Source organism: Phalacrocorax aristotelis, chromosome 14 (assembly GCF_949628215.1).
Source record: "Phalacrocorax aristotelis chromosome 14, bGulAri2.1, whole genome shotgun sequence".
NCBI classification, from domain to species: domain Eukaryota; kingdom Metazoa; phylum Chordata; class Aves; order Suliformes; family Phalacrocoracidae; genus Phalacrocorax; species Phalacrocorax aristotelis.
Genome location: NC_134289.1, coordinates 2,992,601 through 3,014,155, shown reverse-complemented (window position 1 = coordinate 3,014,155; position 21,555 = coordinate 2,992,601).

The following is a 21,555-nucleotide window of genomic DNA, read 5'->3' as shown; positions in this document are numbered from 1 at the left end:
AAAGCGGACCGGATCCGGCCCCCGAAACGGCGTGCCGCGGAAAAACCGGACCGGGTCTGGCCTCCGGAACGGCGTTTCGCGGAAAAACCGGACCGGATCCGGCCCCCGGAACGGCGTGCCGCGGAAAAACCGGACCGGATCCGGCCTCCGAAAGGGCGTTTCGCGGAAAAAACGGACCGGATCCGGCCTCCGAAATGGCGTGCCGCGGAAAAAACGGACCGGATCCGGCCTCCGAAACGGCGTGCCGCGGAAAAACCGGACCGGTTCCGGCCCCCGAAACGGCGTGCCGCGGAAAAACCGGACCGGATCCAGCCTCCGAAACGGCGTGCCGCCGAAAATCCGGACCGGATCAAGCCCCCGAAACGGCGTGCCGCGGAAAAACCGGACCGGATGCGGCCTCTGAAACGGCGTTTCGCGGAAAAACCGGACCGGATCCGGCCTCCGGAACGGTGTGCCGCGGATAAACCAGTACGGATCCGGCCTCCGAAACGGCGTGCCGCGGAAAAAGCGGACTGGATCCAGCCTCCGAAACGGCGTGCCGCGGATAAAGCGGTACGGATACGGCCTCCGAAACGGCGTGCCGCGGAAAAACCGGACCTGATCCGGCCTCCGAAACGGCGTGCCGCGGAAAAACCGGACCGGATCTGGCCTCCGGAACGGCTTTTCGCGGAAAAACCGGACCGGATCTGGCCTCCGAAACGGCGTGCCGCGGAAAAACCGGACCGGATCTGGCCTCCGAAACGGCGTGCCACAGAACAACCGGACCGGATCCGGCCCCCGGAACGGCGTGCCGCGCAAAAACCGGGCCAGATCCGGCCTCCGAAACGGCGTGCCGCGGAAAAAACGGACCGGATACGGCCACCGAAACGGCGTGCCGCGGAAAAACCGGACCGGATCCGGCCCCCGGAACGGCGTGCCGCGGATAAACCGGACCGGATGCGGCCTCCGAAAGGGCATTTCGCGGAAAAACTGGACCGGATTCGGCCTCCGGAACGCCGTTTCGCCGAAAAACCGGACCGGATCCGCCCACCGAAACGGCGTGCCGCGGAAAAAACGGACCGGATCCGGCCTCCGGAACGGCGTGCCGCGGATAAACCGGACCGGATCCGGCCTCCGAAAGGGCATGCCGCGGAAAAACCGGGCCAGATCCGGCCTCCGAAACGGTGTGCCGTGGATAAACCGGGCCGGATCCGGCCTCCAAAACGGCGTGCCGCGGAAAAACCAGACAGGATCCGGCCTCCGAAACGGCGTGCCGCGGAAAAACCGGGCCGGATCCGGCCTCCGAAATGGCGTGCCGCGGAAAAACCGGACCGGATCCGGCCTCCGGAACGGCGTGCTGCGGAAAAACCGGACCGGATCCGGCCTCCGAAACGGCGTTTCGCGGAAAAACCAGACCGGATCCGGCCTCCGAAACGGCGTGCCGCCGAAAATCCGGACCGGATCCGGCCTCCGAAAGGGCGTTTCGCGAAAAACCAGGCCGGATCCGGCCTCCGAAAGGGCGTTTCGCGGAAAAACCGGACCGGATCCGGCCTCCGGTACGGCGTTTCGCGGAAAAACCGGACCGGATCCGGCCTCCGGAACGGCGTGCCGCGGAAAAACCGGACCGGATCCGGCCTCCGGAACGGCGTGCCGCGGAAAAACCGGGCCGGATCCGGCCTCTGAAACGGCGTGCCGCCGAAAAACCGGGCCGGATCCGGCCTCCGAAACGGCGTGCCGCGGAAAAACCGGACCGGATCCGGCCTCCGAAACGGCGTGCCGCGGAAAAAGCGTACCGGATCCGGCCTCCGAAATAGCGTGCCGCGGAAAAACCGGACCGGATCCGGCCTCCGAAAGGGCGTTTCGCGGAAAAACGGGACCGGATCCGGCCTCCGAAAGGGCGTTTCGCGGAAAAACCGGACCGGATCCGGCCTCCGGAACGGCGTTTCGCGGAAAAACCTGACCGGATCCGGCTTCCGAAACGGCGTGCTGCCGAAAAACCGGACCGGATCCGGCCCCCGGAACGGCGTGCCGTGGAAAAACCGGGCCGGATCCGGCCCCCGGAATGGCGTGCCGCGGAAAAACCCGACCGGATCCGGCCCCCGGAACGGTGTGCCGCGGAAAAAGCGGACAGGATCCGGCCTCCGGAACGGCGTGCCGCGGAAAGACCGGACCGGATCCGGCCCCCGAAACGGCGTGCCGCGGAAAAACCGGACCGGATCCGGCCCCCGGAATGGCGTGCCGCGGAAAAACCGGACCGGATCCGGCCTCCGAAACGGTGTGCCGCGGAAAAACCGGACCGGATCCGGCCTCCAGAACGGCGTGCCGCCGAAAATCCGGACCGGATCCGGCCTCCGAAACGGCGTGCCGCAGATAAACCGGTACGGATCCGGCCTCTGAAACGGCGTGCCGCGGAAAAACCGGACCGGATCCGGCCTCCGAAACGGCGTGCCGTGGAATAACCGGACCGGATCCGGCCCCCGAAACGGCGTGCCGCGGAAAAACCGGACCAGATCCGCCCTCCGGAATGGCGAGACGCCTAAAATCCGGACCGGATCCGGCCTCTGGAACGGCGTGCCGCGGAAAAACCGGACCGGATCCGGCCCCCGGAACGGCGTGCCGCGGAAAAACTGGACCGGATCCGGCCCCCGGAATGGCGTGCCGCGGATAAACCGGTACGGATACGGCCTCTGAAACGGCGTTTCACGGAAAAACCGGTACGGATCCGGCCTCCAAAATAGCGTGCTGCGGAAAAACCGGACCGGATCCGGCCTCCGAAACGGCGTGCCGCGGATAAACCGGTACGGATCCGGCCTCCGAAACGGCGTGCCGCGGAAAAACCGGACCGGATCCGGCCTCCGAAACGGCGTGCCGCGGATAAACCGGTACGGATCCGGCCTCCGAAACGGCGTGCCGCGGAAAAACCGGACCGGATCCGGCCTCCGAAACGGCGTGCCGCGGAAAAACCGGGCCGGATCCGGCCTCCGAAACGGCGTTTCGCGGAAAAACCGGACCGGATCCGGCCTCCGAAACGGCGTGCCGCGGATAAACCGGTACGGATCCGGCCTCTGGAACGGCGTGCCGCGGAAAAACCAGCCCGGATCTGGCCTCCGAAACGGCGTGCCGCGGATAAACCGGTACGGATCCGGCCTCTGGAACGGCGTGCCGCGGAAAAACCGGACCGGATCCGGCCTCCGAAACGGCGTGCCGTGGAAAAACCGGGCCGGATCTGGCCCCCGAAACGGCGTGCCGCGGAAAAACCGGACCGGATCCGGCCTCCGAAAGGGCGTTTCGTGGAAAAACGGGACCGGATCCGGCCCCCGGAACGGCGTGCCGCGGATAAACCGGTACGGATCCGGCCCCCGGAAAGGCGTGCCGCGGAAAAACCGGACCGGATCCGGCCCCCGGAAAGGCGTGCCGCGGAAAAACCGGACCGGATCCGGCCCCCGGAACGGCGTGCCGCGGAAAAACCGGACCGGATCCGGCCTCCAAAACGGCATGCCGCGGAAAAACCGGACCGGATCCGGCCTCTGAAACGGCGTGCCGCGGAAAAACCGGACCGGATCCGGCCTCCGAAACGGCGTGCCGCGGAAAAACCGGGCCGGATCCAGCATCCGAAACGGCGTGCCGCGGAAAAACCGGAACGGATCCGGCCCCCGAAACGGCGTGCCGCGGAAAAACCGGACCGGATCCGGCCCCCGGAACGGCGTGCCGCGGAAAAACTGGACCGGATCCGGCCCCCGGAATGGCGTGCCGCGGAAAAACCGGTACGGATCCGGCCTCCGAAACGGCGTTTCGCGGAAAAAGCGGACCGGATCCGGCATCTGAAACGGCGTGCCGCGGATAAACCGGTACGGATCCGGCCTCCGAAACGGCGTGCCGCGGAAAAACCGGACCGGATCCGGCCTCCGAAACGGCGTGCCGCCGAAAATCCGGACCGGATCCGGCCTCCGAAACGGCGTGCCGCAGATACACCGGTACGGATCCGGCCTCCGAAACGGCGTGCCGTGGAAAAAGCGGACCGGATCCGGCCCCCGGAACGGCGTGCCGCGGAAAAAGCAGACCGGATCCAGCCTCCGAAACGGCGTGCCGCGGAAAAACCGGAGCGGATCCGGCCTCCGAAACAGCGTGCCGCGGAAAAACCGGACCGGATCGGGCCTCCGAAACGGCGTGCCGCGGAAAATCCGGACCGGATCCGGCCTCCGAAACGGCGTGCCGCGGATAAACCGGTACGGATCCGGCCTCCGAAACGGCGTTTCGCGGAAAAACCGGGCCGGATCCGGCCTCCGAAACGGCGTGCCGCGGAAAAACCGGTACGGATCCGGCCTCCGAAACGGCGTGCCGCGGAAAAACCGGACCTGATCCGGCCCCCGAAACGGCGTGCCGCGGAAAAACCGGACCGGATCCGGCCCCCGGAATGGCGTGCCACGGAAAAACCGGACCGGATCCGGCCTCTGAAACGGCGTTTCGCAGAAAAACCGGAACGGATCCGGCCTCCGGAACGGCGTGCCGCGGAAAAACCGGACCGGATCCAGCCTCCGAAACGGTGTGCCGCGGATAAACCGGTACGGATGCGGCCTCCAAAACGTCGTGCCGCGGATAAACCGGTACGGATCCGGCCTCCAAAACGTCGTGCCGCGGAAAAACCGGACCGGATCCGGCCTCCGAAACGGCGTGCCGCGGATAAACCGGTACGGATCCGGCCTCCGAAACAGCGTGCCGTGGAAAAACCGGACCGGATCCGGCCTCCGAAACGGCGTGCCACGGAAAAACCGGGCCGGATCCGGCCTCCGAAACGGCGTGCCGCGGATAAACTGGTACGGATCCGGCCTCCGAAACGGCGTGCCGCGGAAAAACCGGACCGGATCCGGCCTCCGAAATGGCGTGCCGCGGATAAACCGGCACGGATCCGGCCTCCGAAACGGCGTTTCGCGGATAAACCGGTACGGATCCGGCCTCTGAAATGCCGTGCCGCGGATAAACCGGACCGGATCCGGCCTCCGAAACGGCGTGCCGCGGGAAAACCGGACCGGATCCGGCCCCCGGAACGGCGTGCCGCGGAAAAACCGGACCGGATCCGGCCTCCGAAACGGCGTTTCGCGGATAAACCGGTACGGATCCGGCCTCCGAAACGGCATGCCGCGGAAAAACCCGACCGGATCCGGCCTCCGAAATAGCGTGCCGCGGAAAAACCGGACCGGATCCGGCCTCCAAAACGGCGTTTTGCGGATAAACCGGGCCGGATCCGGCCTCTGAAATGGCGTGCCGCGGAAAAAGCGGACCGGATCCGGCCTCCGAAATGGCGTGACGCCTAAAATCCGGACCGGATCCGGCCCCCGGAACGGCGTGCCGCGGAAAAAACCGGACCGGATCCGGCCTCGGAAACGGCGTTTCGCGGAAAAACCGGACCGGATCCGGCCCCCGGAATGGCGTGCCGCGGAAAAACTGGACCGGATCCGGCCCCCGGAATGGCGTGCCGCGGAAAAACCGGTACGGATCCGGCCTCTGAAACGGCGTGCCACGGAAAAACCGGACCGGATCCGGCCTCCGAAACGGTGTGCCGCGGAAAAACCGGTACGGATCCGGCCTCCGAAACGGCGTGCCGCGGAAAAACCGGACCGGATCCGGCCTCTGAAACGGCGTGCCGCGGATAAACCGGTACGGATCCGGCCTCCGAAACGGCGTGCCGCGGAAAAACCGGACCGGATCCGGCCTCCGAAACGGCGTGCCGCCGAAAATCCGGACCGGATCCGGCCTCCGAAACGGCGTGCCGCGGATAAACCGGTACGGATCCGGCCTCCGAAACGGCGTGTCGCCGAAAATCCGAGCCGGATCCGGCCTCCGAAACGGCGTGCCGCGGAAAAACCGGACCGGATCCGGCCTGCGAAACGGCGTGCCGCGCAAAAACCGGACCGGATCCGGCCCCCGGAACGGCGTGCCGCGGAAAAACCGGGCCGGATCCGGCCCCCGAAACGGCGTGCCGCGGAAAAACCGGACCGGATCTGGCCTCCGGAACGGTGTGCCGCGGAAAAACCGGGCCGGATCCGGCCCCCGGAACGGCGTGCCGCTGAAAAACCGGACCGGATCCGGCCTCCGGAACGGCGTGCCGCGGAAAAACCGGTACGGATCCGGCCTCCGAAACGGCGTGCCGCGGAAAAACCGGACCGGATCCGGCCCCCGGAACGGCGTGTCGCGGAAAAACCGGACTGGATCCGGCCCACGAAACGGCGTGCCGCGGAAACACCGGACCGGATCCGGCCCCCGGAACGGCGTGCCGCAGAAAAACCGGACCGGATCCGGCCCCCGGAACGGCGTGCTGCGGAAAAACCGGACCGGATCCGGCCTCCGGAACGGCGTGCCGCGTAAAAACCGGACCGGATCCGGCCTCCGAAATGGCGTGCGGCGGATAAACCGGGCCGGATCCGGCCTCTGAAACGGCGTTTCGCGGAAAAACCGGTACGGATCCGGCCTCCGAAATGGCGTGCCGCGGAAAAAGCGGACCGGATCCAGCCCCCGGAACGGCGTGCCGCGGAAAAAGCGGACCGGATCCGGCCCCCGGAACAGTGTGCCGCGGAAAAACCGGACCGGATCCGGCCTCCGGAACGGCGTGCCGCGCAAAAACCGGACCGGATCCGGACCACGAACGGCGTGCCACGGAAAAACCGGACCGGATCCGGCCTCCGAAATGGCGTGCGGCGGATAAACCGGGCCGGATCCGGCCTCTGAAACGGCGTTTCGCGGAAAAACCGGTACGGATCCGGCCTCCGAAATGGCGTGCCGCGGAAAAAGCGGACCGGATCCAGCCCCCGGAACGGCGTGCCGCGGAAAAAGCGGACCGGATTCGGCCCCTGGAACAGTGTGCCGCGGAAAAACCGGACCGGATCCGGCCTCCGGAACGGCGTGCCGCGCAAAAACCGGACCGGATCCGGACCACGAACGGCGTGCCACGGAAAAACCGGACCGGATCCGGCCTCCGGAACGGCGTTTCGCGGAAAAACCGGACCGGATCCGGCCTCCGAAACGGCGTTTCGCGGAAAAACCGGACCGGATCCGGCCTCCGAAACGGCGTGCCGCGGAAAAACCGGACCGGATACGGCCTCCGAAATGGCGTGCGGCGGATAAACCGGTCCGGATCCGGCCTCCGAAAGGGCGTTTCGCGGAAAAACCGGACCGGATCCGGCCTCCGAAATGGCGTGCCGCGGAAAAAGCGGACCGGATCCGGCCCCCGGAACGGCGTTTCGCGGAAAAACCGGGCCGGATCCGGCCTCCGGAACGGCGTGCCGCGGAAAAACCGGACCGGATCCAGCCTCCGGAACGGTGTGCCGCGGATAAACCGGTACGGATCCGGCCTCCAAAACGGCGTGCCGCGGAAAAAGCGGACCGGATCCGGCCTCCGAAAGGGCGTGCCGCGGATAAACCGGTACGGATCCGGCCTCCGAAACGGCGTGCCGCGGAAAAACCGGACCGGATCTGGCCTCCGAAACGGCGTGCCACGGAACAACCGGACCAGATCCGGCCCCCGGAACGGCGTGCCGCGGAAAAACCGGACCGGATCCAGCCTCCGAAACGGCGTTTCGCAGGAAATACCGGACCAGATCCGGCCTCCGAAAGGGCGTTTCGCGGAAAAACCGGACCGGATCCGGCCTCCGAAACGGCGTTTCGCGGAAAAACCGGACCGGATCCGGCCTCCGGAACGGCGTGCCGCGGAAAAACCGGGCCGGATCCGGCATCCGAAACGGCGTGCCGCGGATAAACCGGACCGGATCCGGCCTCCGGAACGGCGTGCCGCGGAAAAACCGGACCGGATCCGGCCCCCGGAACGGCGTGCCGCGGAAAAACCGGACCGGATCCGGCCTCCGAAACGGTGTGCCGCAGATAAACCGGTACGGATCCGGCCTCCGAAACGGCGTGCCGCGGAAAAACCGGACCGGATCCGGCCTCTGAAAGGGCGTGCCGCGGAAAAAGCGGACAGGATCCGGCCTCCGAAACGGCGTGCCACGGAAAAACCGGACCGGATCCGGCCTCCGAAACGGTGTGCCGCGGATAAACCGGTACGGATCCGGCCTCCGAAACGGCGTGCCGCGGAAAAACCGGACCAGATCCGGCCGCTGAAACGGCGTGCCGCGGATAAACCGGTACGGATCCGGCCTCCGAAACGGCGTGCCGCGGATAAACCGGTACGGATCCGGCCTCCGAAACGGCGTGTCGCCGAAAATCCAGGCCGGATCCGGCCTCCGAAACGACGTGCCGCGGAAAAACCGGACCGGATCCGGCCTCCGAAACGGCGTGCCGCGCAAAAACCGGACCGGATCCGGCCCCCGGAACGGCGTGCCGCGGAAAAACCGGGCCGGATCCGGCCCCCGAAACGGCATGCCGCGGGAAAACCAGACCGGATCCGGCCTCCGGAACGGCGTGCCGCGGAAAAACCGGGCCGGATCCGGCCCCCGGAACGGCGTGCCGCTGAAAAACCGGACCGGATCCGGCCTCTGAAACGGCGTGCCGCGGAAAAACCGGACCGGATCCGGCCCCCGGAACGGCGTGCCGCAGAAAAACCGGACCGGATCCGGCCCCCGGAACGGCGTGCTGCGGAAAAACCGGACCGGATCCGGCCCCCGGAACGGCGTGCCGCGGAAAAACCGGACCGGATCCGGCCTCCGAAACGGCGTGCCGTGGAAAAACCGGACCGGATCCGGCCCCCGAAACGGTGTGCCGCGAAAAAAGTGGACCGGATCCGGCCTCCGAAATTGCGTCACGCCTAAAATCCGGACCGGATCCGGCCCCTGGAACGGCGTGCCGCGGAAAAACCGGACCGGATCCGGCCCCCGGAACGGCGTGCCGCGGAAAAAGCGGACCGGATCCGGCCTCCAAAACGGCGTGCCGCGGATAAACTGGTACGGATCCGGCCTCCGAAACGGCGTGCCGCGGAAAAACCGGACCGGATCCAGCCTCCGAAACGGCGTGCCACGGAACAACCGGACCGGATCCAGCCTCCGAAACGGCGTTTCGCAGGAAATACCGGACCAGATCCGGCCTCCGAAAGGGCGTTTCGCGGAAAAACCGGACCGGATCCGGCCTCCGAAACGGCGTTTCGCGGAAAAACCGGACCGGATCCGGCCTCCGGAACGGCGTGCCGCGGAAAAACCGGGCCGGATCCGGCATCCGAAACGGCGTGCCGCGGATAAACCGGACCGGATCCAGCCTCCGGAACGGCGTGCCGCGGAAAAACCGGACCGGATCCGGCCCCCGGAACGGCGTGCCGCGGAAAAACCGGACCGGATCCGGCCTCCGAAACGGTGTGCCGCGGATAAACCGGTACGGATCCGGCCTCCGAAACGGCGTGCCGCGGAAAAACCGGACCGGATCCGGCCTCTGAAAGGGCGTGCCGCGGAAAAAGCGGACAGGATCCGGCCTCCGAAACGGCGTGCCACGGAAAAACCGGACCGGATCCGGCCTCCGAAACGGTGTGCCGCGGATAAACCGGTACGGATCCGGCCTCCGAAACGGCGTGCCGCGGAAAAACCGGACCGGATCTGGCCTCCGAAACGGCGTGCCACAGAACAACCGGACCGGATCCGGCCCCCGGAACGGCGTGCCGCGCAAAAACCGGGCCAGATCCGGCCTCCGAAACGGCGTGCCGCGGATAAACCGGTACGGATCCGGCCTCCGAAACGGCGTGTCGCCAAAAATCCAGGCCGGATCCGGCCTCCGAAACGACGTGCCGCGGAAAAACCGGACCGGATCCGGCCTCCGAAACGGCGTGCCGCGCAAAAACCGGACCGGATCCGGCCCCCGGAACGGCGTGCCGCGGAAAAACCGGGCCGGATCCGGCCCCCGAAACGGCGTGCCGCGGGAAAACCAGACCGGATCCGGCCTCCGGAACGGCGTGCCGCGGAAAAACCGGGCCGGATCCGGCCCCCGGAACGGCGTGCCGCTGAAAAACCGGACCGGATCCGGCCTCTGAAACGGCGTGCCGCGGAAAAACCGGACCGGATCCGGCCCCCGGAACGGCGTGCTGCGGAAAAACCGGACCGGATCCGGCCCCCGGAACGGCGTGCCGCGGAAAAACCGGACCGGATCCGGCCTCCGAAACGGCGTGCCGTGGAAAAACCGGACCGGATCCGGCCCCCGAAACGGTGTGCCGCGAAAAAAGTGGACCGGATCCGGCCTCCGAAATTGCGTCACGCCTAAAATCCGGACCGGATCCGGCCCCTGGAACGGCGTGCCGCGGAAAAACCGGACCGGATCCGGCCCCCGGAACGGCGTGCCGCGGAAAAAGCGGACCGGATCCGGCCTCCAAAACGGCGTGCCGCGGATAAACTGGTACGGATCCGGCCTCCGAAACGGCGTGCCGCGGAAAAACCGGACCGGATCCAGCCTCCGAAACGGCGTGCCACGGAACAACCGGACCGGATCCAGCCTCCGAAACGGCGTTTCGCAGGAAATACCGGACCAGATCCGGCCTCCGAAAGGGCGTTTCGCGGAAAAACCGGACCGGATCCGGCCTCCGAAACGGCGTTTCGCGGAAAAACCGGACCGGATCCGGCCTCCGGAACGGCGTGCCGCGGAAAAACCGGGCCGGATCCGGCATCCGAAACGGCGTGCCGCGGATAAACCGGACCGGATCCGGCCTCCGGAACGGCGTGCCGCGGAAAAACCGGACCGGATCCGGCCCCCGGAACGGCGTGCCGCGGAAAAACCGGACCGGATCCGGCCTCCGAAACGGTGTGCCGCGGATAAACCGGTACGGATCCGGCCTCCGAAACGGCGTGCCGCGGAAAAACCGGTACGGATCCGGCCTCTGAAAGGGCGTGCCGCGGATAAACCGGTATGGATCCGGCCTCCGAAACGGCGTGCCACGGAAAAACCGGACCGGATCCGGCCTCCGAAACGGTGTGCCGCGGATAAACCGGTACGGATCCGGCCTCCGAAACGGCGTGCCGCGGAAAAACCGGACCGGATCCGGCCTCTGAAACGGCGTGCCGCGGATAAACCGGTACGGATCCGGACTCCGAAACGGCGTGCCGCCGAAAATCCGGACCGGATCCGGCCTCCGAAACGGCGTGCCGCGGATAAACCGGTACGGATCCGGCCTCCGAAACGGCGTGTCGCCGAAAATCCAGGCCGGATCCGGCCTCCGAAACGGCGTGCCGCGGAAAAACCGGACCGGATCCGGCCTCCGAAACGGCGTGCCGCGCAAAAACCGGACCGGTTCCGACCCCCGGAACGGCGTGCCGCGGAAAAACCGGGCCGGATCCGGCCGCCGAAACGGCGTGCCGCGGGAAAACCAGACCGGATCCGGCCTCCGGAACGGCGTGCCGCGGAAAAAACCGGGCCGGATCCGGCCCCCGGAACGGCGTGCCGCTGAAAAACCGGACCGGATCCGGCCTCTGAAACGGCGTGCCGCGGAAAAACCAGACCGGATCCGGCCCCCGGAACGGCGTGCCGCAGAAAAACCGGACCGGATCCGGCCCCCGGAACGGCGTGCTGCGGAAAAACCGGACCGGATCCGGCCCCCGGAACGGCGTGCCGCGGAAAAACCGGACCGGATCCGGCCTCCGAAACGGCGTGCCGTGGAAAAACCGGTACGGATCCGGCCCCCGAAACGGTGTGCCGCGAAAAAAGTGGACCGGATCCGGCCTCCGAAATTGCGTCACGCCTAAAATCCGGACCGGATCCGGCCCCTGGAACGGCGTGCCGCGGAAAAACCGGACCGGATCCGGCCCCCGGAACGGCGTGCCGCGGAAAAAGCGGACCGGATCCGGCCTCCAAAACGGCGTGCCGCGGATAAACTGGTACGGATCCGGCCTCCGAAACGGCGTGCCGCGGAAAAACCGGACCGGATCCAGCCTCCGAAACGGCGTGCCACGGAAAAACCGGACCGGATCCGGCCTCCGAAACGGCGTGCCGCGGAAAAACCGGACCGGATCCGGCCTCCGAAACGGCGTTTCGCGGAAATACCGGACCGGATCCGGCCCCCGGAATGGCGTGCCGCGGAAAAACCGGACCGGATCCGGCCTCCGAAACGGCGTTTCGCGGAAATACCGGACCAGATCCGGCCCCCGGAATGGCGTGCCGCGGAAAAACCGGACCGGATCCGGCCTCCGAAACGGCGTTTCGCGGAAAAAGCAGACCGGATCCGGCCTCCGGAACGGCGTGCCGCGGAAAAACCGGACCGGATCCGGCCTCCGAAACGGCGTGCCGCGGAAAAACCGGACCGGATCCGGCCTCCGGAACGGCGTGCCGCGGAAAAACCGGACCGGATCCGGCCCCCGGAACGGCGTGCCGCGGAAAAACCGGACCGGATCCGGCCTCCGGAACGGCGTGCCGCGGAAAAACCGGACCGGATCCGGCCCCCGGAACGGCGTGCCGCGGAAAAACCGGACCGGATCCGGCCCCCGGAACGGCGTGCCGCGGAAAAACCGGACCAGATCCGGCCTCTGAAACGGCGTGCCGCGAAAAAAGCGGACCGGATCCGGCCTCCGAAACGGCGTGCCGTGGAAAAACCGGACCGGATCCGGCCCCCGAAACGGTGTGCCGCGAAAAAAGTGGACCGGATCCGGCCTCCGAAATTGCGTCACGCCTAAAATCCGGACCGGATCCGGCCCCTGGAACGGCGTGCCGCGGAAAAACCGGACCGGATCCGGCCTCCGAAACGGCGCGCCGTGGAAAAACCGGACCGGATCCGGCCCCCGAAACGGTGTGCCGCGGAAAAAGCGGACCGGATCCGGCCTCCGAAATGGCGTGCCGCGGAAAAACCGGACCGGATCCGGCCCCCGGAACGGCGTGCCGCGGAAAAACCGGACCGGATCCAGCCTCCGAAACGGCGTTTCGCGGAAAAACCGGACCGGATCCGGCCTCCGGAACGGCGTGCCGCGGAAAAACTGGACCGGATCCGGCCCCCGGAATGGCGTGCCGCGGAAAAACCGGTACGGATCCGGCCTCTGAAACGGCGTGCCACGGAAAAACCGGACCGGATCCGGCCTCCGAAACGGTGTGCCGCGGATAAACCGGACCGGATCGGGCCTCCGAAACGGCGTGCCGCGGAAAAACCGGGCCGGATCCGGCCTCCGGAACGGCGTGCCGCGGATAAACCGGTACGGATCCGGCCTCCGAAACGGCGTGCCGCGGAAAAACCGGACCGGATCCGGCCTCCGAAACGGCGTGCCGCCGAAAATCCGGACCGGATCCGGCCTCCGAAACGGCGTGCCGCGGATAAACCGGTACGGATCCGGCCTCCGAAACGGCGTGTCGCCGAAAATCCGGGCCGGATCCGGCCTCCGAAACGGCGTGCCGCGGAAAAACCGGACCGGATCCGGCCTCCGAAACGGCGTGCCGCGCAAAAACCGGACCGGATCCGGCCCCCGGAACGGCGTGCCGCGGAAAAACCGGGCCGGATCCGGCCCCCGAAACGGCGTGCCGCGGAAAAACCATACCGGATCTGGCCTCCGGAACGGCGTGCCGCGGAAAAACCAGGCCGGATCCGGCCCCCGGAACGGCGTGCCGCTGAAAAACCGGACCGGATCCGGCCTCCGGAACGGCGTGCCGCGGAAAAACCGGACCGGATCCGGCCTCCGAAACGGCGTGCCGCGGAAAAACCGGACCGGATCCGGCCCCCGGAACGGCGTGCCGCGGAAAAACCGGACCGGATCCGGCCCACGAAACGGCGTGCCGCGGAAACACCGGACCGGATCCGGCCCCCGGAACGGCGTGCCGCAGAACAACCGGACCGGATCCGGTCTCCGGAACGGCGTGCTGCGGAAAAACCGGACCGGATCCGGCCTCCGGAACGGCGTGCCGCGGAAAAACCGGACCGGATCCGGCCTCCGAAATGGCGTGCGGCGTATAAACCGGGCCGGATCCGGCCTCCGAAACGGCGTTTCGCGGAAAAACCTGTACGGATCCGGCCTCCGAAATGGCGTGCCGCGGAAAAAGCGGACCGGATCCAGCCCCCGGAACGGCGTGCCGCGGAAAAAGCGGACCGGATCTGGCCCCCGGAACAGTGTGCCGCGGAAAAACCGGACCGGATCCGGCCTCCGGAACGGCGTGCCGCGGAAAAACCGGACCGGATCCGGACCCCGGAACGGCGTGCCACGGAAAAACCGGACCGGATCCGGCCTCCGGAACGGCGTTTCGTGGAAAAACCGGACCGGATCCGGCCTCCGAAACGGCGTGCCGCGGAAAAACCGGACCGGATCCGGCCCCCTAAACGGCGTTTCGCGGAAAAACCAGACCGGATCCGGCCCGCGGAACGGCGTGCCACGGAAAAACCGGACCGGATCCGGCCCCCGAAACGGCGTGCCGCGGAAAAACCGGGCCGGATCCAGCCTCCGAAACGGCGTGCCGCGGAAAAACCGGACCGGATCCGGCCCCGAAACGGCGTGCCGCGGATAAACCGGACCGGATGCGGCCTCCGGAACGGCGTGCCGTGGAAAAACCGGACCGGATCCGGCCTCCGGAACGGCGTGCCTCAGAAAAACCGGACTGGATCCGGCCTCCGAAATGGCGTGCGGCGGATAAACCGGGCCGGATCCGGCCTCCGAAACGGCGTTTCGCCGAAAAAGCGGACAGGATCCGGCCTCCGAAATGGCGTGCCGCGCAAGAACCGGACCGGATCCGGCCCCCGGAACGGCGTGCCACGGAAAAACCGGACCGGATCCGGCCTCCGAAACGGCGTGCCGCGGAAAAACCGGACCGGATCCGGCATCCGGAACGGCGTTTCGCGGAAATACCGGACCGGATCCGGCCTCCGAAACGGCGTGCCGCGGAAAAACCGGACCGGATCCGGCATCCGGAACGGCGTTTCGCGGAAAAACCGGACCGAATCCGGCCTCCGAAATGGCGTGCGGCGGATAAACCGGGCAGGAGCCGGCCTCCGAAAGGGCGTTTCGCGGAAAAACCGGACCGGATCCGGCCTCCGAAATGGCGTGCCGCGGAAAAAGCGGACCGGATCCGGCCCCCGGAACGGCGTGCCGCGGAAAAACCGGGCCGGATCCGGCCCCCGGAACGGCGTGCCGCGGATAAACCGGACCGGATGCGGCCTCCGAAAGGGCATTTCGCGGAAAAACTGGACCGGATTCGGCCTCCGGAACGGCGTTTCGCGGAAAAACCGGACCGGATCCGCCCTCCGAAACGGCGTGCCGCGGAAAAAAACGGACCGGATCCGGCCTCCGGAACGGCGTGCAGCGGAAAAACCGGACGGATCCGGCCTCCGAAATGGCGTAAAGCGGAAAAACCGGACCGGATCCGGCCCCCGGAACGGCGTGCCGCGGAAAAACCGGACCGGATCCGGCCCCCTAAACGGCGTGCCGCGGAAAAACCGGGCCAGATCCGGCCTCCGAAACGGCGTGCCGCGCAAAAACCAGACCGGATCCGGCCTCCGAAACGGCGTGCCGCGGAAAAACCGGGCCAGATCCGGCCTCCGAAACGGCGTGCCGCGGAAAAACCGGACCGGATCCGGCCTCCGGAAAGCGTGCCGCGGAAAAACCGGACCAGATCCGGCCCCCGGAATGGCGTGCCGCGGAAAAACCGGACCGGATCCGGCCTCCGAAACGGCGTGCCGCGGAAAAACCGGACCGGATCCGGCCCCCGAAACGGCGTGCCGCGGAAAAACCGGGCCAGATCCGGCCTCCGAAACGGTGTGCCGTGGATAAACCGGGCCGGATCCGGCCTCCAAAACGGCGTGCCGCGGAAAAACCAGACAGGATCCGGCCTCCGAAACGGCGTGCCGCGGAAAAACCGGACCGGATCCGGCCTCCGAAATGGCGTGCCGTGGAAAAACCGGACCGGATCCGGCCTCCGGAACGGCGTGCCGCGGAAAAACCGGGCCGGATCCGGCCTCCGAAATGGCGTGCCGCGGAAAAACCGGACCGGATCCGGCCTCCGAAACGGCGTGCCGTGGAAAAACCGGACCGGATCCGGCCTCCGGAACGGCGTGCCGCGGAAAAACCGGGCCGGATCCGGCCTCCGAAATGGCGTGCCGCGGAAAAACCAGACCGGATCCGGCCTCCGAAACGGCGTTTCGCGGAAAAACCAGACCGGATCCGGCCTCCGAAACGGCGTGCCGCCGAAAATCCGGACCGGATCCGGCCACCGAAACGGCGTGCCGCCGAAAAACTGGGCCGGATCCGGCCCCCTAAACGGCGTTTCGCGGAAAAACCGGACCGGATCCGGCCCCCGAAACGGCGTGCCGCGGAAAAAACGGTACGGATCCGGCCTACGGAACGGCGTGCCGCGGAAAAACCGGGCCGGATCCAGCCTCCGAAACGGCGTGCCGCGGAAAAACCGGACCGGATCCGGCCTCCGGAACGGTGTGCCGCGGATAAACCGGGCCGGATCCGGCCTCCGAAATGGCGTGCCGCCGAAAATCCGGGCCGGATCCGGCCTCCTGAAATGGCGTTTCGTGGAAAAACCGGACCGGATCCGGCCTCCGAAAGGGCGTTTCGTGGAAAAAGCGGGCCGGATCCGGCCTCTGAAAGGGCGTTTCGCGGAAAAAGCGGACCGGATCCAGCCTCCGAAACGGCGTTTAGCGGAAAAACCGGACCGGATCCGGCCTCCGAAACGGCGTGCCGCGGAAAAACCGGACCGGATCCGGCCTCCGAAACGGCGTGCCGCGGAAAAACCGGACCGGATCCGGCCTCTGAAACGGCGTGCCGCCGAAAATCCGGGCCGGATCCGGCCTCCGAAACGGCGTTTCGCGGAAAAACCAGACCGGATCCGGCCTCCGAAACGGCGTGCCGCCGAAAATCCGGACCGGATCCGGCCACCGAAACGGCGTGCCGCCGAAAAACTGGGCCGGATCCGGCCCCCGGAACGGCGTTCCGCGGAAAAACCGGACCGGATCCGGCCCCCGAAACGGCGTGCCGCGGAAAAACCAGTACGGATCCGGCCTACGGAACGGCGTGCCGCGGAAAAACCGGGCCGGATCCAGCCTCCGAAACGGCGTGCCGCGGATAAACCGGGCCGGATCCGGCCTCAGAAACGGCGTGCCGCCGAAAATCCGGGCCGGATCAGGCCCCCGAAACGGCGTTTCGTGGAAAAACCGGACCGGATCCGGCCTCCGAAACGGCGTTTCGCGGAAAAACCAGACCGGATCCGGCCCGCGGAACGGCGTGCCACGGAAAAACCGGACCGGATCCGGCCCCCGAAAGGGCGTGCCGCGGAAAAACCGGGCCGGATCCAGCCTCCGAAACGGCGTGCCGCGGAAAAACCGGACCGGATCCGGCCTCCGAAACGGCGTGCCGCGGAAAAACCGGACCGGATCCGGCCTCTGAAACGGCGTTTCGCGGAAAAACCGGACCGGATACGGCCTCCGGAACGGTGTGCCGCGGATAAACCGGTACGGATCCGGCCTCCAAAACGGCGTGCCGCGGAAAAACCGGACCGGATCCGGCCCACGGAACGGCGTGCCGCGGAAAAACCGGACCGGATCCGGCCTCCGAAACGGCATTTCGCGGCAAAACCGGACCGGATCCGGCCTCCGGAACGGCGTGGCGCGGAAAAACCAGACCGGATCCGGCCTCCGGAACGGCGTTTCGCGGATAAACCGGTACGGATCCGGCCTCCGAAACGGCGTGCCGCGGAAAAAGCGGACCGGATCCGGCCCCCGAAACGGCGTGCCGCGCAAAAACCGGACCGGATCCGGCCCCAGAAACAACGTGCCGCAGAAAAACCGGACCAGATCCGGCCCCCGAAACGGCGTGCTGCGGAAAAACCGGACCGGATCTGGCCTCTGAAACGGCGTGCCGCGCAAAAACCAGACCGGATCCGGCCTCCGAAACGGCGTGTCGCGGAAAAACCGGGCCGGATCCGGCCTCCGAAACGGCGTGCCGCGGAAAAACCGGACCGGATCCGGCCTCCGAAACGGCGTGCCGCGGAAAAACCGGACCGGATCCGGCCTCCGAAAGGGCGTGCCGCGGAAAAACCGGACCGGATCCGGCCTCCGAAACGGCGTGCCGCGGAAAAACCGGACCGGATCCGGCCTCCGGAAAGCGTGCCGCGGAAAAACCGGACCGGATCCGGCCCCCGGAATGGCGTGCCGCGGAAAAACCGGACCGGATCCGGCCTCCGAAACGGCGTGCCGCGGAAAAACCGGACCGGATCCGGCCCCCGAAACGGCGTGCCGCGGAAAAACCGGGCCAGATCCGGCCTCCGAAACGGTGTGCCGTGGATAAACCGGGCCGGATCCGGCCTCCGAAACGGCGTGCCGCGGAAAAACCAGACAGGATCCGGCCTCCGAAACGGCGTGCCGCGGAAAAACCGGGCCGGATCCGGCCTCCGAAATGGCGTGCCGCGGAAAAACCGGACCGGATCCGGCCTCCGAAACGGCGTGCCGTGGAAAAACCGGACCGGATCCGGCCTCCGGAACGGCGTGCCGCGGAAAAACCGGGCCGGATCCGGCCTCCGAAATGGCGTGCCGCGGAAAAACCAGACCGGATCCGGCCTCCGAAACGGCGTTTCGCGGAAAAACCAGACCGGATCCGGCCTCCGAAACGGCGTGCCGCCGAAAATCCGGACCGGATCCGGCCACCGAAACGGCGTGCCGCCGAAAAACTGGGCCGGATCCGGCCCCCGGAACGGCGTGCCGCGGAAAAACCGGACCGGATCCGGCCCCCGAAACGGCGTGCCGCGGAAAAAACGGTACGGATCCGGCCTACGGAACGGCGTGCCGCGGAAAAACCGGGCCGGATCCAGCCTCCGAAACGGCGTGCCGCGGAAAAACCGGACCGGATCCGGCCTCCGGAACGGTGTGCCGCGGATAAACCGGGCCGGATCCGGCCTCCGAAACGGCGTGCCGCCGAAAATCCGGGCCGGATCAGGCCCCTGAAACGGCGTTTCGTGGAAAAACCGGACCGGATCCGGCCTCCGAAAGGGCGTTTCGTGGAAAAAGCGGGCCGGATCCGGCCTCCGAAACGGCGTGCCGCGGAAAAACCGGACCGGATCCGGCCTCCGGAAAGCGTGCCGCGGAAAAACCGGACCGGATCCGGCCCCCGGAATGGCGTGCCGCGGAAAAACCGGACCGGATCCGGCCTCCGAAACGGCGTGCCGCGGAAAAACCGGACCGGATCCGGCCCCCGAAACGGCGTGCCGCGGAAAAACCGGGCCAGATCCGGCCTCCGAAACGGTGTGCCGTGGATAAACCGGGCCGGATCCGGCCTCCAAAACGGCGTGCCGCGGAAAAACCGGACCGGATCCGGCCTCCGAAACGGCGTGCCGCGGAAAAACCGGACCGGATCCGGCCCCCTAAACGGCGTTTCGCGGAAAAACCAGACCGGATCCGGCCCGCGGAACGGCGTGCCACGGAAAAACCGGACCGGATCCGGCCCCCGAAACGGCGTGCCGCGGAAAAACCGGGCCGGATCCAGCCTCCGAAACGGCGTGCCGCGGAAAAACCGGACCGGATCCGGCCTCCGAAACGGCGTGCCGTGGAAAAACCGGGCCGGATCCGGCCCCCGAAACGGCGTGCCGCCGAAAAACCGGACTGGATCCGGCCCACGGAACGGCGTGCCGCGGAAAAACCGGACCGGATCCGGCCTCCGAAATGGCGTGCCGCGGAAAAACCGGACCGGATCCGGCCCACGGAACGGCGTGCCGCGGAAAAACCGGACCGGATCCGGCCTCCGAAACGGCGTTTCGCGGCAAAACCGGACCGGATCCGGCCTCCGGAACGGCGTGGCGCGGAAAAACCAGACCGGATCCGGCCTCCGGAACGGCGTTTCGCGGAAAAACCGGGCCGGATCCGGCCTCCGAAACGGCGTGCCGCGGAAAAAGCGGACCGGATCCGGCCCTCGAAACGGCGTGCCGCGCAAAAACCGGACCGGATCCGGCCCCAGAAACAACGTGCCGCAGAAAAACCGGACCAGATCCGGCCCCCGAAACGGCGTGCTGCGGAAAAACCGGACCGGATCTGGCCTCCGAAACGGCGTGCCGCGCAAAAACCAGACCGGATCCGGCCTCCGAAACGGCGTGCCGCGGAAAAACCGGGCCGGATCCGGCCTCCGAAACGGCGTGCCGCGGAAAAACCGGACCGGATCCGGCCTCCGAAACGGCGTGCCGCGGAATAACCGGACCGGATCCGGCCTCCGAAAGGGCGTGCCGCCGAAAAACCGGACCGGATCCGGCCTCCGAAACGGCGTGCCGCGGAAAAACCGGACCGGATCCGGCCTCCGGAAAGCGTGCCGCGGAAAAACCGGACCGGATCCGGCCCCCGGAATGGCGTGCCGCGGAAAAACCGGACCGGATCCGGCCTCCGAAACGGCGTGCCGCGGAAAAACCGGACCGGATCCGGCCCCCGAAACGGCGTGCCGCGGAAAAACCGGGCCAGATCCGGCCTCCGAAACGGTGTGCCGTGGATAAACCGGGCCGGATCCGGCCTCCAAAACGGCGTGCCGCGGAAAAACCAGACAGGATCCGGCCTCCGAAACGGCGTGCCGCGGAAAAACCGGGCCGGATCCGGCCTCCGAAATGGCGTGCCGCGGAAAAACCGGACCGGATGCGGCCTCCAAAACGGCGTGCCGTGGAAAAACCGGACCGGATCCGGCCTCCGGAACGGCGTGCCGCGGAAAAACCGGGCCGGATCCGGCCTCCGAAATGGCGTGCCGCGGAAAAACCAGACCGGATCCGGCCTCCGAAACGGCGTTTCGCGGAAAAACCAGACCGGATCCGGCCTCCGAAACGGCGTGCCGCCGAAAAACTGGGCCGGATCCGGCCCCCGGAACGGCGTGCCGCGGAAAAAACGGTACGGATCCGGCCTACGGAACGGCGTGCCGCGGAAAAACCGGGCCGGATCCAGCCTCCGAAACGGCGTGCCGCGGAAAAACCGGACCGGATCCGGCCTCCGGAACGGTGTGCCGCGGATAAACCGGGCCGGATCCGGCCTCCGAAATGGCGTGCCGCCGAAAATCCGGGCCGGATCAGGCCCCTGAAACGGCGTTTCGTGGAAAAACCGGACCGGATCCGGCCTCCGAAAGGGCGTTTCGTGGAAAAAGCGGGCCGGATCCGGCCTCTGAAAGGGCGTTTCGCGGAAAAAGCGGACCGGATCCAGCCTCCGAAACGGCGTTTAGTGGAAAAACCGGACCGGATCCGGCCTCCGAAACGGCGTGCCGCGGAAAAACCGGACCGGATCCGGCCTCCGAAACGGCGTGCCGCGGAAAAACCGGACCGGATCCGGCCTCTGAAACGGCGTGCCGCCGAAAATCCGGGCCGGATCCGGCCTCCGAAACGGCGTTTCGCGGAAAAACCAGACCGGATCCGGCCTCCGAAACGGTGTGCCGCCGAAAATCCGGACCGGATCCGGCCACCGAAACGGCGTGCCGCCGAAAAACCAGTACGGATCCGGCCTACGGAACGGCGTGCCGCGGAAAAACCGGGCCGGATCCAGCCTCCGAAACGGCGTGCCGCGGATAAACCGGGCCGGATCCGGCCTCCGAAACGGCGTGCCGCCGAAAATCCGGGCCGGATCAGGCCCCCGAAACGGCGTTTCGTGGAAAAACCGGACCGGATCCGGCCTCCGAAACGGCGTTTCGCGGAAAAACCAGACCGGATCCGGCCCGCGGAACGGCGTGCCACGGAAAAACCGGACCG